Source organism: Xenopus laevis, chromosome 1S (genome assembly GCF_017654675.1).
Source record: "Xenopus laevis strain J_2021 chromosome 1S, Xenopus_laevis_v10.1, whole genome shotgun sequence".
Classification (NCBI taxonomy): Eukaryota; Metazoa; Chordata; class Amphibia; order Anura; family Pipidae; genus Xenopus; species Xenopus laevis.
In genome coordinates this window covers 102763612-102780427 of record NC_054372.1, presented here as the reverse complement: position 1 = coordinate 102780427, position 16816 = coordinate 102763612, and the positions used below count along the sequence as shown (strand labels likewise).

General features: G+C 40.1%; 1 protein-coding gene across 2 annotated transcripts in view; it reads left to right on the top strand.

The window, feature by feature from the left end:
• Nucleotides 1-16816, top strand: part of yjefn3.S (YjeF N-terminal domain containing 3 S homeolog) — a 63344-nt gene that overhangs the window by 5258 nt on the left and 41270 nt on the right. Inside the window, exon 1 of one of the 2 annotated variants that reach the window (XM_041580031.1) lies at nucleotides 9327-9522. The exons of the other annotated variant lie outside the window; for it this stretch is intronic. The gene's annotated coding sequence lies outside the window, so the exon portion shown is untranslated. Of the gene's footprint in view, nucleotides 1-9326; nucleotides 9523-16816 lie in introns of those variants that run through there. 2 annotated transcript variants of the gene reach the window in all.

Here is a 16816-nt window from a genome sequence, read left to right as displayed (position 1 = left end):
ACACACACAGAAGGCTTTGGTTGTAGGCTTTATTCAACAGACTGCAGAACTGCCTAGCCGGCTCCACATGGAAAGTGTCATAACCATAGAATCCTAGGAAACTCTAGTCTAGGATACTCCCTGGACTGCTGTAGAGGGTGCCATCTAGTGTCAGCAGTGCTGCATAGCAATAAACATAAACAAGATATAATAAACATGTCCTTAAACACTATAGTATATATTTTCTGAGAAAGGTATAGAACATGCAAACACTGTTTATCACAATGTTTAACAAGCATTTTCACACATAAAACTGACATCAGGTTTGATAGGCTAATTAGTGCCATCAAAGATTGTTAAGTCTATCTAATAATTGCATCTAAATTGAGATATGGCAAGTACCCTTTAAATGCATTTATAATGTAAAACCCCACCAGCAAACTGTCAAAAAGTGTCAGAAGCAAAAGTAGCATCCACGATGATGTGTGCTCGAGGCTATATTCAATACAGAGACCCAGTTCACTTAGTGGTATTTTTTTTGTAATGTAAACTCTGGCAAGCCAGTGGATGTCAAGGATTGTGTTGGATTCCATGGGAATTGTATATGGCCAATAATGGTGGTGCATTAACATAAAATAATAGGGTCAGTTTCTAACAAACTGTCACCTAGTGGCTGATGAATTCTGGGAATAATAGTTATTTTAATGATATGACCTGTTTTCTCTCAGTGGTTTTTCACAGTTTCACAGCTGATGCGTGAAAACTTGTCAGTGTAGATCACTGCATCATGTCAAAGCTATTCAAAGAGAGGCCCGAGGGCCAGATAACAGCATCCAGGGGATTTTACTACCCCCCTACCTTTGTGAGAATGCCATAGAACTCCATTTATTGCTTTGCATTATAATTGTTAATAGGATCTAAACACTTATGCATGACAATAATTTACCCACTGCACAAGAATGAAAAAATATTATTCAATATGATTTATTTTTCTATTGTATTTTATGATTTAAGTGTTTCCTAAAGCAAAAACCTTTTTTACAGTTACAGAATGGTGGAAAAGGACAAGGGAATACATACTGTATATACTGTACATATGTGTGTGTGTGTGTTTAATAGGAAGCAACATTTCTGTCTCTCACAATTCTGTACTTTCTTTTAACTGCAGGGTTTTAACTTTCAAAGAACAGTATGTGTCTCCGAGGCAACAAAAACTGTTCATGATATGTTAAAAAAAAATAAGTTAAGAAAACAAAAATATATGCCAACCACTTCACGTTATGCTGCAGGTTAGGTGGAGATGACCCATTAACTTAGCTATGAAGCTGCAGGGATAATTCCTCTTGCATCTCTGCTGCCTGCTCGCATGTATGTGGTAATTACAAGGTTGCCATAGAAACAGCATCCTTGATACCCAAAGTTGGTTGGAGCATCTTACAAACAGTGAAGGTTGCAGGGAGGGGAATTTATGGTTTGGTAGGATGATAAAGGAAATGTATAACTGCAAAGAAAAAGAAGAAGCAGGTCAGTGAGTTCTCTATACTGTACTTGGGCACAGTCCTAAATCAGTATATACTTATTCCCTCTCTATTAAAGTCTGAATTTTAAATTTTTCAGGCCCCAAATTTAGAATGCTAGCAGTTGTATCTACAGAGTGTGGACTTACAATCGGGGTCATTTACCAAAACCTTGGACAGAAATGCAAGAGCAGCATGCCCCTTAGTGATAATGCAGAGAGGACTTCTACCCAGGGTCTGAAAGTGCTCTGCACCTTGTGGCAAATAAAAAATCCAGTGTGCAGAATGCAGCATCAGTGCCATAGTCCTGTCATAGGGCTGGAAGTTAGAACACGCCATGTTGCAGCCTGTGTTATGTGCCACTCTCTTACTTGCACAACGAAATGACTCGCTAGCTTGGGCCGGAGAAGGTGCCTCCTTGTACCTGCCTCTGATTATTACAGCATTGCCACAGGGCCGGACTGAGCCCCCTACCTGTCCTTTTTGCCCCAACCTCCAGCAAAAAAAGGTTGTCGCATGTGCATGCATGGGGGACAGGGTGCTGAAAGGGGTTGAGGCAGCATGGCCAAATCACCTTGTTAGGCTTTAATAGACATTAGATAGTGGCATAACTACCAGGATTTCAGGGGTCCCTGGGGATCTTGCACCATTGTGTCTCCAGCACCCCTTATACCTCCAGTAGTTGTGCCACTGGACTCAAGATTAGCATCGGGGAGTAAAGACATTGACTGGTTAAACTCTTCGGATTATGCTTGGTCTCTTTGTCAAACATTGTCAGCCAACCAGATTAACTTGAATCAATAGTGTTTTTAACCTTAACCATTCTAACTAATGTGATCTGACTCCATGCTGCTGATCTCTACATTAGCTCTGAACCTAAAATCAGGAACAGAATGAAGCAGGGCAGAGTGGGCAAAGATCGGTGGCAGGACAGGATGAATACTCTGGGACAGGACAGGATGAATCAGGCATAGAACAGGTCTGGATGGGGTTTGAGCAGGAGGACTTGAGTAAGAGGACAGGACAAACAGGACTGGAACAGGAGCCAGAGCAGGGAGACAAGAGCCAGGGACAGTGCCTTAAGGCTCAAATTAGGCCAATGCACTGACACGGCTGGTGAGAAGGGCTGGGCTTATATAGGGCAGGGTCAGACCTGATTGGCTGACCCCAAACCACCAATAATGATGGTACAGTGACATAGTTAAGCCCTAGACCCAGATAAAAAGGGAATGAGAACTTGACCGCTGCTCTCCTGGCCTGGTGGTTAGGGCAAGCAACCAGCAAGTCCCTGTAGAGATGTCAGTTTCAATGTGCCCCAGCTAATACACTGAAATGCAGAACAATTTATGGGGATTTAGGTTTGCTCTATATGATGGTGGTGAGGGCCAAAGGTAGAGATGTTAGGAACATTGCTGGATGGCTACAGTCCCAATCTAGGTGAGAAATATGTAATGCAGGTTTATCTAACCAGTGTCCAACGAGCTGGTTTTATGTTGGCTGAACAAGAGCTGGGGGGCTAAAGGTTTAATATCCCTCAAATCAATACCTAATACATATACAAACTAATATGTTCTTCTATCAACAATTTGTTTTCGCATTAATGTCCTTCACACATGCAAATGCACATGCACATGCTTTACACTGTGCACATACCCCCAATCCAAGAAAAAGATTGAAATGAGATTTGCCTGCTGTTGACTATTAGCATCCCCCAACAGTGTTTACAATGCATTCATAGCAGGAGGTTGGATCTTGTAATTCTACATCAGCCAGTTGGACATACTTCCGTTCTATATACAGTAAGCATGAGCTAGGGACATTCTCTCTTTTTGTCACAAATGAAAGCACAGAAATTGTTGTTTTGCACTACTTAATTGTTTGTGCACATTATGCCTCATCTCCCAATTCCGCTCAGAATCCAGGTGTCACACAATATGCATAGCAGGCATATTTTGTGTTTAGATGTATACCCAAGGGATGCTGATCCCCTCCAACCACCCCAGCCCCCCACCACTTACATGCAGAGCTGCTATTTCCCAGCCGGAGATGACTGAAAAGAATGTGCTTCCTCTCCCCCTCCATCAATCCTCGAGGCCTGGAAACTGAATATATAATTTACATATATCTTCTTGTTGCCTATGCACACATGGCATCTCTTGGCATCTGTTTTCTGAAAAGGGTAATACTCGAAGGATACATTTCTCGGAGGTCCGAGAAAACATAAGGACTTAATATAGAGCTCACAATAGATGCTACAATGCATCAAGCAAACTGATAACAGTACTGTGGGTACTAAACAGATATATATCCGCTCATGGAGACAAGAATGGATGCAGAATGTACATTTCAATAGGCTTTATGCACACACATACATATACTGAATGTGTTGGAACTACTTTTTATGTTATATGTTTATATTACTTTTTATATGTTAAAAGAGACAGCATTGATTTCACAGGTTTTGAAAATTACGTTTGGTTGCTTCCCTGTGCCCTTCCTCAGATACCAATATTAAAGAATGCTACAGGGCAGTGACTGAATATGTAAAAGGCCTGATGAATGCAGAATCATACCTTGTCCTAATTACTAATCGCTATGAATCAAGTATATATATATATAGATGCAATCAGAAGCACTCACGGTTGCAGTGATCAAAGTATCTCTTTTATTGGAGTGTCACAAACTACCCCACATCAACGCGTTTCGGTTCTCTCAGAACCGTCGTCAGGATCCTGACGACGGTTCTGAGAGAACCGAAACGCGTTGATGTGGGGTAGTTTGTGACACTCCAATAAAAGAGATACTTTGATCACTGCAACCGTGAGTGCTTCTGATTGCATCTATTTGTTCTCCTTTGAGGAGCACCCGGGACTTGATTTATTGAGGGTGAGTGCCGGTGAAGCATTTGATTATATATATATATATATATATATATATATATATATATATATATATATTCACAGAAACGTTGATGCAATAAAATTAGATATTAAAAAAGTTTCTGAAAATAAAAAGACAAAAACAGCTGAGCTGTCTTAAAGGAGAAGAAAAGGTTAAAAATAAGTAAGCCTTATCAGAAAGGTCCATCTAAATATAGAAGTAAACCCCCAAAGTAATGCTGCTCTGAGTCCTCTGTCAAAAGAAACACAGCATTTCTTTCCTTCTATTGTGTACTCATGGGCTTCTGTATCAGACTTCCTGCCTTCAGCTTAAACCTCATTGCCCTGGGCAAGAGCATGCTCAGTTTTCTCCTCTCCCCCCACCCCTCCCTTCTCTGCTGTAATCTGAGCCCAGAGCAGGGAGAGACTCAGGCAGGAAGTGATGTCACACCACATTAATACTGCAGCTCCTATCCTAAACAAACAGAGATTTCTAGAGCTTTTTACTCAGGTATGGTAAAACATTCCACAGAATAAATATAGCATTCTAGTTTGCACTATTGCAGCTAATCTATTGGCAATAAAATGCCTCTGTAGCTTTCCTTCTCCTTTAAGTATCTAGAACCAGAAGACCCCAGGGTAAAAGATATACAGTTCCTCAGTGGAAGTCAGGAAAAAGTAAGAGCTATTGGTGGGTTAAATTCTGCATCTGCCAGTGTAGACTCAATTGGGGTTGCTCAGGGTAGAGAAGAATAACATGAAGGCAGGCACTCATCTTGAAGAAGCATCCATGACATCAAATAAATGGGTACCACATATAGTACTTGCAATAGACTTGTGCTTGTTGTTTTAAGAGCCACGGCTACATAGATTTTGATAAAGTACAAGAAGCAGGCAGACCATCCACTCTGTCTGTAAGGGTCAACCTGAGAAAAAGAGCCCTAACTATAGGAAAGGTGGTAAGACCCCATTGCAGACAGAATCCTCTGAAGCTCCCTAAATTGTGTCTAAATGAGGTCTGCATGTGATTCCTGCCCTCATAAATACAGCTAAATGCAGGCATGTGGCTAACTGCAGGCATCTGTGCTCCAAAACAGAGAGCAGAGACCTGCAGCAATGGAGACAGTTGGTGATGGCAGTATATAAAGTACAAAAAATGGCACATTGCACTCATTATTTGCAACTTGCACCCTGCCTTTCACATTGTAAATAATTATAATATGCTGTGCACCAATTACATATTCAAAGAATAAGAGAACAGTAATATATGCAGCATTCCTAGCAGCGTACAATGTTAGCCTCTGTAAAAGAGGCACACAGCAAATGTATACAACCTCAGGATGGTTGATCTGGCATGAATAACATTTGGAGCTTGTAGATGTAATGACAGTATGACAGTGTAATTAAGCAAGAAACAAATTACTGTATTGTAACAATGAATAGCAGCAAAATAATGCAAACACAGTAAAATAGTCATGCATATGCATAAGTTTTAGTAACAACATTATGAGAAATGAGTATGCATATGGTTCATGTTGTTAATAACAAAATGATTTAAGAATATGGGTGCTAAATTGTACCAGTGCATTTACCCAAAGGAACCAATCAAATCATTGGTTGCATTTTCTAATTTGTGCTGAGACTGAGATAGCCAAAATGCAGACCTTTTGCCTCATTTGGCCACCAAGGTGATGGACCAAATCAGCCAGATTAGGTCATTTGTTCACCAGGCCAAGGCAAGATCATAATGGGGTCCTATGAAGCCCATTGGAAGCATCTGATGAACTAATATTTCTGGTTTCTGGAAGAAAAAAGCATTATTCTGTCCAGATAATGCTTTATTTGAGAAATGCTGCTCTTTCTTTCTTGAGTTTCCCAAGACAGATCATGCAGCTTGTAAGAAGGTCTGGACCATATCAATAGTAAGGTAAAAGCAGATGCAGGAGGCGCATTACCATCCAGATTTAATGGGTTTCTCACTTCTTTTTATTCAGAGTGACCTTTCAGGTCCACCCTAAAAATCAAGACTAGGAACTTTTAGATTCATATTTGTAAAGGATTTAACTCAATATCCTGGCCCATTTTCAATAATATATTGGAGAAATGGGCAGCCATGGCTCAAGCATGAGTCTAAACCCAGCATAAGCTGGAAACCAATATTTGAAAAACTATTTTCTCTGTAGCAATACTTGATATTTACTAATCGAGCATAATATTAATGTTAAAACCATACATTTTATGCTTAAATGTGTAATGCTTGCTACTCTACATTATGGAAAGACCACTTATCTGCAATACCTTGAATACCAAATATTGTGGGTCATATAGCCTCCAATAAATGACATTTAAAAGCTGAAGATCTGATGTGTTTCCTGTAGTTTGAACAATAATGACAGGTATGACCCTCTGCCCTTTCTGTTTTATTAAGCCAATAAACAGCTAGTAGTACTGATTGTATTTCAGAGTTACAGATCTGAAACCTATCACAAATAAGCATGTTTATGAACAATGTAATGCAAATTAGGATGCACTGACTAGCAATACTTGCCAGTTATAGAATTTTTTTCCATTGGACAGGCCTTGTAAAAAAAACACTTCAGGGCTAAGGCACTAGAAACAATATAAGTTTATTGGAAGACCATAGGTAATTAAGGTAATAAATCTAATGACTATAGAACCTGCTACACTCTCAAATACCTTTTTGTGCATAGCATATTGACAGACATTTTTCAGAATGGAAGAAAATTTCATATGCATGGTAGCTAAACCAGCTTTATATGTTTAAATCATACATATAACACTATACTCTTCTAAAAGTAGGCTGAAAGAGAAACTAAAGTAAATAACTTACTGCTCCAGCCTAGCGGCGGAGAAGCTTAATTGAAGAAATAATTTATGCTTTCAAAGTTGTATCTGTAACTGTGTTAGACCATGCACATACTCAGTGTGCTCTGGGCTGCTGTTGGGAGGCTAAGCTTACAGACTGATACAGGAGTTCCAGGGTTTCAGGAGCCTGGCAGTGTAGCTGGCCTCTCTATTCCCATCAGGGGATGCCCCTCTCTGGAAGTCCCGAGAGAGAGAGAGAGTAACCAGGCCTGGTATTTAAGGCGGTATTTAAGGCAGGGTTCAGAAACCTTGGGGAGAGAAGCCAGCAGCCCGATGTAGCAGTTACCGCCAGGAGATGCCCCTCTCTGGACATCCCCAAAGGGAGCCTTGTTGAGAGAGGCTGGCAACCCCACCTCTCCAAATGTCCTCATGAGGAACAACGAGCCATGGGAGCCAAGGACAGGGTTCCCGACAGGGGATGCCTATCTCTGTAAGTCTCCAGGGGAAGAAACCAGCTGTAGCCAGGAGCCTTGGAGAGAGAAGCTGACAGAAAAAGGACTCATCAAAACTCCCAAGACGCCCTATTCTGGAGAAAGCTGGAACTGAGAACTCACAACCTCCATCATGTAAAGCGACCAAATATACCACAACGCTGCTTATCTGGGCTCATCTGATACTAACAAGTCTGGATTTCTGGATAGGTCACAAAGGCCCCAGCTTAAGAAGGTATAAATTAAGGGGTGGCATGCTGCCAAGCTGCACAAGAATTTGCTTGATTCCAGAGCAATAGCAACTAGGCAGCACAGGGGCTGCAGCAGCCCACAGATTACCAGGGGAGGCAAATCAGCAAACACTCCTGACTAGGCACTAGTTCTCTGGTACTAAGAAAGTATGTGCATGCGAACGGCCCTGTGAGAGATGGGGGGGGGGGGGGGCCAGAGGACGCCAGCCTTTGGGTGCTGTTGGAAAATACAGCCCTGCATACAAAAACAATCAATCACTACCTACAGATAAACATGGCCCTCTGAGGATCATTTTTAAAAAAAGGGTGCTCTCCTGAATGTTAAGCCACTATTTATAAATATAGTTGCTAAACAAATGTCCCATGGTTCATCTGTATGACAAATTAGATTGAATCATGGGGCACAGGAAAATAACAGGTTTTTCTTATAGACGTAAGAAAAACCTGTTATTTGGCATCCTTGTTAAGTTGATTATGGACATCTACTCTCAGTTTAATCTTTCCAGTTGGCCATGTGGCTAGAAATATTGTCATTATTATATAAGGGATAAATGCTTAATTTAAAGAACATTCATTCTCTTTTATTTAAAATTTTGTTTACAAAATAGTAAACATAAACATTATAAAAAGCAATAAAAATGGATGAGCCGTCCATTTTCCTGTAAACAGATACCATCATAAGTGTATATTTTTTTTTATTCCTGGAAAGGCCCTAAACAGGCGTTCACTTAAATAACCGGTAATTCTGTTTCCTGCATGGCAGACTGTGGCTAATCATGTGCTATTACAAGTATGGAAGACCAATATCAAAGCAATTAACAGCCTTCATAAGCAATCTGACTGCTTCCGCATGCAGTTATAACTGTCAAAGCATTAGAATTCAATTGTGCATAGAGAGAACCAAGATTTTACACAAATTGATAGGGTGCATTGCCAATAATAAGTAATGAAGAAATTACAGCTTTTTGTTTCTGTGCTGTTTGTATAGGAAGTGAGAGGGAAAGACAGCTTTATGGATAGAACAGACATGTTAGGGTCAAATTATGGTAAAAATGTAAAGTAGCAAAATTTCCTATTTTCAATGTATTTTTCACTAGTCCTACTCAATAACTCCATTATTTGTCTGGCATATCCTTGCCAAAATTAGCATTAGGAAAAAATTATGTTAATGTAGGGAATTAGCACAGGGCCTGTGTCTGTGTGCTGTAAGCTGTTACCTAGCAACCAGCTATTCAGTGCAGTAGGAAGTGACAGCAGCTAGTGAGTAGCTGGCAGGAAAAGGAAGTCACAGAGACTGGCAAAAGAAGAGAGCCTGGCATAGAGAGCCGCATGGTGAATAGAGAAAGAGGCCAAAGAGCTGCTGGTGGGCCCAGAGAGCTGAGAGGCTGCACCAAAAGTATTCCTTTGGATCGTGCTGGCAAAGGGAAGCCACATACTGTGCCTGGAAAGACAGAGAGTGTGAAAGGAATACAGACTGGAGGAACAACCTGCGCATCCAAAGGAGCTGGTGGTCACACTGTATGACTGAATGTGCTGGACTCGCTTAAAGAGAGCTCTAAAGTATACGAAGAGGATTTGTGTGAGTATCCTGTTTAAAGGGACAGTACCCTAAAGAGCGCTGAAGATTAAGTCTGTTTATTAAAGGACATTAAAGGACTTTGTCTTTTTAGTTAGGTAGACAGCGAGTTAGTTAGTAAGACCCTATTGCCACTGGTTTGAATGTACTAGTTGGCCATTTATTTTATGATAAACTTTTATTCAGTTTAACCAATACATACCTCCCAACTGTCCCTTTTTCGGAGGGACAGTCCCTCTTTCGGCAGCTCAACCCGCAGTCCCTCATTTGTACTGGAAAGTCCCTCTTTTCTATGCACTGAACAGCCAGAAAAAGAAACAAAGTTTCTCACTTAATTGGCTTTTAGTAGAGAGCCCAGAACAGATAACCGGTGCAAATAAGATACTTTGCAACAATTTTGAGACACAAAAACACAGTTTAGATAAGGAGAAATATTTTCAAACTTTCATAACCTGCCAAATTTTGTAAAACAAACATGGTAATTAGGGGGTGTGGCCACAGAAAGAGGTGTGGTCAAAAAAATTGCTGCGCTTCGTAAGGGAACCCTCTTTTTACTTCCAAAATGTTGGGAGGTATGAATACTGTGTGTGTGTTATTACTGTATTCCTAGTGAGGCCACCCGTAGGTGCATTCCCGGATCGCACTAGGTGGAGGCACCCACTAGATGGAGACAGGTACCCAGTCTCTTCCCATACCAGGTTTGTTGCTCAGGTTTGTTCCGTGCCATCAGGTAAGCGCCACACGTGGAGTGTAACACCGACAAAGGGGTGTCGAAAGGGTTACATTAAAAAAGGCATTTCATAATAAATAAGTGGTTTTGACTAAAGGGGAGAAAGGAATGTTAAACCTTTCATCATTAATATGTTAAGGTTATACACTCATAAATGAGTTATAAATTAATATATAAATAGGAGGACGTGATAAAAAACAGTCAAGAATTCATTAGTAAATGACATGTTGGAAAGGGAACATTTCTATTCTATTCTAATTTTTAGAAATAGTCAAACTGTAAAGAATAAATGAATCAGTCCAAATGTAACCATTGTCTTGTATTTTCTCGTTTCTCTTTTTTAACACCACTTATGTCTCACTTTCCATCCCATTTGTTTTCTACAATCCTCTTTTCTCCTCTTTATTTCCTCAACTAACATCCCCCCTCCTTTCTCTATCCCTTTCTCCCCATTTTGCATATTCGACCTGTGTGTGGGGAACTCTTTATCACTTGACAGTTTGTTGCCATGCATTCAGCTTTAGTTCTCCTTTAAAGGATATGGTTTATTTTAGGCTTCAATAGTCCTTTTTTGAAAGTGTAGATGCAGTAAATCAACTTTAATCAGTCTGCTGCAGAACCAAGAAAGTAAATGTCTGATGAGTTGCTATGGGTTACTGCTGGGGATCGAATCTACCTGTTGTTAGCAAAGGGGCCCATTTGTTTTTACTGCAAGAGCAGAAAATAATTGATTATTGCATCTTTCTTAGCAAGGTGCCAGTCTAATGGAATTCGTTTTTTCTCTAATATGCAGACAGACTGTGATTTTAGTTATGCTCCTGGGTACTGCCATAGAGAAGAAGCTTATTACACTAATTTATTTATTGACCACATACTTATTTGTGTTTGTTAATCACGTTCCCTTGTCTGCATTATTTGTTATTGCAGATGCCCTGCCAAGCCTGTGGTTACAGCAATAGTAATATAGCTCTTGGTTTTAGAAAACAGTACATAGTTACATACTTAAATTGGGTTGAACAAATACCAAAGTCCATCAAATTCAACCTCTCCAAATGAAACCTAGCATCCATACACACTCACATAAATTATATATACTCATATCTATACTAAGGGGCAGGTTTGAGTGAATTTTCGAAGTACAAAAAGTTCGAATTTCGAAGTAATTTTTTGAATACTTCGACCATCGAATAGGATACTACGACTTTGAATTTACTTCGACTTCAATTCGAAGTAAAAATCATTCAACCATTCGATAATCTAAGTACTGTCTCTTTAAAAAAAACTTTGACTTCAATACTTCGCCAACTTAAACCTGCCGAAGTGCTATGTTAGCCTATGGGGACCTACCAGAGCACTTTTCTACGTTTTTCATATTCGAAGGAAATCGTACTACGATCAGAATACGATCGTACGATGAATAAAATCCTTCGAATGTGAATGTGAAGTATTTTCCACTTCGAAATTCGACCCTTGATAAATCTGCCCCTAATTGTAGATTTTAGTATCACAATATCCGATAATATTATGTCTATCCAAGAAATCATCCAAGCCACTCTTAAAGGCATTAACAGAATCAGCCATCACAACATCACCCGGCAGTGCATTCCACAACCTCACTGTCCTGACTGTGAAGAACACCTACGTTGCTTCAACTTCTTTTCTTCTAGTCTGATGGGATGGCCTTTGGTGCAGTGATCCTCTTTATGGGTAAAAAGGTCCCCTGCTATTTGTCTATAATGTCCTCTAATGTACTTGTAAAGTGTAATCATGTCCCCTCGCAAGCACCTTTTTTCCAGAGAAAACAATCCCAACAGTCTACCCTGATAATTTAAGTCTTCCATCCCCTTAAAGGACCAGTAACATCAATTTTTTTTAAAAAAAATTCGTTAGTATACAACGAGAAATAAACACCAAGACAAATTAAACTTTCAAATAGCAAAGCCTTTATTAAGAAATAACATACCGAAACTCTACTTCCGGTCCTCTTCAAAACAGGCGACAGGGCGACCATCCATGCTGCAGTGTTTGATTTCTCCTCCCTGGCTACTGACAGCATGTGAAGGAGGCTGTGGGGGCTGCCGCTGGACATGCTGCTGCTGTCTGCGCTGAGTGCAGGAGACATAGCCTGCGGAGGAGAAGATATCCTGAAGCCGAACCCCTCTTTGCTTTCCCTTACAGCAGCACTAACAGCCGACGCCTCAGTCCTCGGAAACTACAGAGCCGGATGAAGAAGTCATCCGACTCCTCTGTATTGCTGGTACCATAACCCAAAGTAGAGTGTAGTATAAGTGTGACTGCCGTGGACTACTCGTTATATGTTGAAGATCTGACACATGTACCGACACCCGCGTGATACCTGTCAGCACGCTCAGTACAGCGGCAGCAGCTTTCTTTGTACAACTCAGGCAACTCAGGCAAGCAGCCAACTCCAATACTCGCCGTATACTCGCACACGCAATCGATCTCTTGGTACAGTGTGTACGTTTAGGAAAGTTTGTGCTACGCAGAAGTTGTTGGTAAATAATACATGTCATTCCCGGCGGGTATCTATCTCAGTGTTAGCTGAGATGTTTATAAGGTTTGTGGGGCAAAACATAGGAAAGTTCATAATGTCTGTGACAGTCACAAGGTTAAAACCTGCAGCAGTGTACCTATACCTGCTAAGCTGCATGAGCTTGCTGAAATAATTAGCGGTACCAGCGATACAGAGGAATCGGGTGACTTTCTTCATCCGGCTCTGTAGTTTCCGAGGACTGAGGGGTCGGCTGTTAGTGCGGCTGTAAGGGAAAGCAAAGAGGGGTTCGGCTTCAGGATATCTTCTCATCCGCAGGCTATGTCTCCTGCACTCAGCGCCGTGCCCAGATAGAGAGTCCAGACAGCAGCAGCATGTCCAGCGTCAGCCCCCACAGCCTCCTTCACATGCTGTTAGTAGCCAGGGAGGAGAAATCAAACACTGCCCTGTCGCCTGTTTGAAGAGGACCAGAAGTAGAGTTTCAGTAAGTTATTTCTTAATAAAGGCTTTGCTATTTTAAAGTTTAATTTGTCTTGGTGTTTATTTTTCGTTGTATACTAACGAAGTTTTTAAAAACATTTTTTTGATGTTACTGGCCCTTTAACCAGTTAAGTTGCACGTCTCTGCACTCTCTCCAGCTCATTTATATCCCTCTTAAGGACTGGAGTCCAAAACTGCACTGCATACTTCAGATGAGGCCTCACCAGGGACCTATAAAGAGGCATAATTATGTTTTCATCCCTTGAGTTAATGCCCTTTTTTATGCAAGACTTTATTTGCTTTAGTAGCCACAGAATGATACTGCCCAGAATTAGACAACTTGTTATCTACAAAAATCCCCACATTCTTCTCAATTAAGGAAACTCCCAACACACTGCCATTTAGTGTATAACTTGCATTTATATTATTTCTGTCAAAGTGCATAACCTTGCATTTATCAATAAAAAACCTAATTTTCCAGTTTGCTGCCCAGTTTTCCAATTTAGTCAAATCCTTCTGCAAAAAAAGGCAACATCCTGCATTCATGAGTAAAAAAACTAATTTATGCATTTTCATAATGCAGATTACAGAATAAACATGCCTTTTTACACTTAATAAATCTAGAATTTTGAAAAATGTGAAATTTAATAATTAGTAAATGGGCCCCATAAATTCATAAATGAGTTATACATTAATGAATAAATAGAAGGATACAATAAAAAAGTCATATAAATATGTACAAATGTATGTGGTAAAGGAGAGACTTTGTCAAGATATAATTTTTGGAAAGAATAGATTCATTTGATCACATTTAACTATTGTCTTGTATCTTCTACTTTTTTTCTTAACACCTCCTGACCATTTCATGTCCACATTCCATTCCATTTATTTTCTATGATCCTTTTTTTTGCTGTATTTCTTCTCCCCAGTTTCTATATGATCTCCTTTTTTCCTCAGCTTGCCTCTTCTTTTCTCCTCTTCTCTACTCACTTTGTTTATACTGTATTCACTTTTACTCACTTCCCTATTAACTCTCTCTTCCCTGCTGCTATATTATTGTGTACAAACATTACCTTACCCCTTTTCTAACTTTCTCTCCCCTCTTTTCCTATGCTACCTGTATCTTAAAACCTGCATCATAAGCATAAAAATGCAGCATGTGGCATATCAAAGAACACAATGAAAAATAACTGTGCTAAAACAAAGATCTAAATGGAAATGGAGACAATCAGGCCGAGTAAAATGGCTTTTCATTAACCCTTTTAGATGCATGCAAAGCTGTCTCAATTATGTGTCAAACACATGAAAGAAAATGCATGTGTTTCAAATAGGTGTGCATCCCTAATTATTATTTTTTTAATTAGATGATGTTGTCAAGAGGATGGTGATGTTACAGGACTGGGCTCGCTAGTTCAAATCAGGACAGGCGATAGCTCTAATGTTTACTCTTGTAACTGCAACTTCCAGTATCCTCTAGGGTGGGGGACCCCAACCCTTTTTACCTATAAACCACAGTCAAATGTAAATAGAGTCAAGGAGCAACACAAGCATGGAAGTAGTCTTGGTGTGTGTCTGTGTCTCAAATAAGGGATGTGAATGGCTATTTGGTAGCCCCTATGTGGACAGGCTCTGTTTGGCATTATACCTGAATTTTATGCAACCAAAACTTGCCTCAAAACCAAGAATTCAATAATAAGCACCCGCTTTGAGGCCACAGGGCACAACATCCAAGGTGTTGGTGAGCAACAAATTGCTCAAAAGCCACTGGTTCAGGAATACTGCTCTAGGGAATATACTGAATAGTTATGAATTAGCTGAGGTGTGGTCCAGGTAGTGATGCACCAATGCATCATTTCTGGATTTCAAGAATAAGCACCTGCTTTGAGCCAACAGGGCACAACATCCAATGTGTTGGTGAGCAACATATTGCGCAAAAGCCACTGTATCACTTTCATTTGTCCAGAGCTCATATGAGCTCACATGTAAGGGTTCTGACTTGGCTCAGCTTAACACCAGTTATTCAGCTGATATACAGCCATTTAATCATTTACTTGCTACTGAGCTTTGAACCCTGTTTTGGTAATAGTTAAGCTGGCCATAGATGCAAAGATCTGATCGTACGAATCGAGGATTCGTACAATTTTCGGACTGTGTGTGGAGAGTCCCCACATTTTTTGTCCAGCGGAGATCGGACAGGTTAAAAGATTTCTGTTGGCTGCCGATAATATCTCTGCATGTATTGCTGATCATGCAATTTTCAGAGGAGACTGTCACTAGCTTTGGTCAGACATAACTTTCGTACGATTGCTGTCAGGGGCAGAACATCGGCTGTTCTTTTGTGCTTTATTTGATCGGAATTGTTAGTGGCAGGTCGGGAGATGGGGAAGTCCGATCGTACATTGATTTGTACGATCGGATCTTTGCATCTGTGGCCAGCTTTACTCTAGCACTAAGCTAACCAAATGGTTTGATTTTTCTCATTCTTGGTGCATGGCTCTGTACGAGGTAAAGGATTTGCCTAGCTGGATGTTAGAGGACAAAAGTAAACAGAGACTTTTAATTGAATGTAAGTGGAGCAAATTTGTTATTTCAACTACTTTTAATAATGTGCCAGATGAATTCAAAGTCTAATTCTGACCCTGCACATTATAACCTTATGTATATAATTTTCTTTTAACAAAGGACATTGTTCTCTGACAACCATAAATCTTGTCCACATATCTAGAATCCCCAGAGGAGTCTAATGTAAGTCTAATGTATTTGTTAGAAGAGTAAAATGAAGAGCCTTAACATTTAGCATTTGTGGATTTTTTCTTTCCTCGTTTTGTATTAGTAATATATGCTAGTGGCTACTATGGCATTTTTGCAAATCAGCTTGATAGGACTTTAGACTCAGACAGTGCCAGATTTATTCACTGTATATCTTTTTCTGTATCTCGGGGAGGTGAGAAGCAGACATTATAAATACAAATAATAAGCAATTCTTGCTGAAGGTCTCCTAGGGCAGCTGCATAATTGGATGCAATCTTGTTAACGTGTGTGGGCAGTAATGTGATTAAGAGCTTGTTCTGTAGACAGTGTGACACTCACTCCGATATATGGATAGCCATGGATTTCTCTCTCTCTTTTAACCCTTTCAGGTCAGATAGAAAATGAGAATGTAATTGCATGCTGGGAAACATTAACCCCCCCTTTCCTTTATGAACTGTAAGTGATATTTTTTGCAAACTTACATGTATAGAATTTTCAAGCGGTTTTTACTTTCTCATTATTTTATTTGCAAGGGTTATCAGGCCGTTATCCATCAGCAATGTGGGTTTATTTGGTAGATAATAAAGTACAAAAAATATACTGTGCTATTTCCCAATTTTACCACAGGGTGGTGCTAGGTGATTGGGAAAAGTTTTAACCAACACCATCAAGCTACTGTGTGTATGTGTATATATAGTGAAAAAGGATTTTTCACAGGGTTTTAGTGAAAAAACAAAAAAAGTTTTATTATTAAGCCTCAACGTTTTCGATCCCCCACAGGGATCTTCGTCAGGAGCAAAAACAAACAAACATCCAGCACCCAC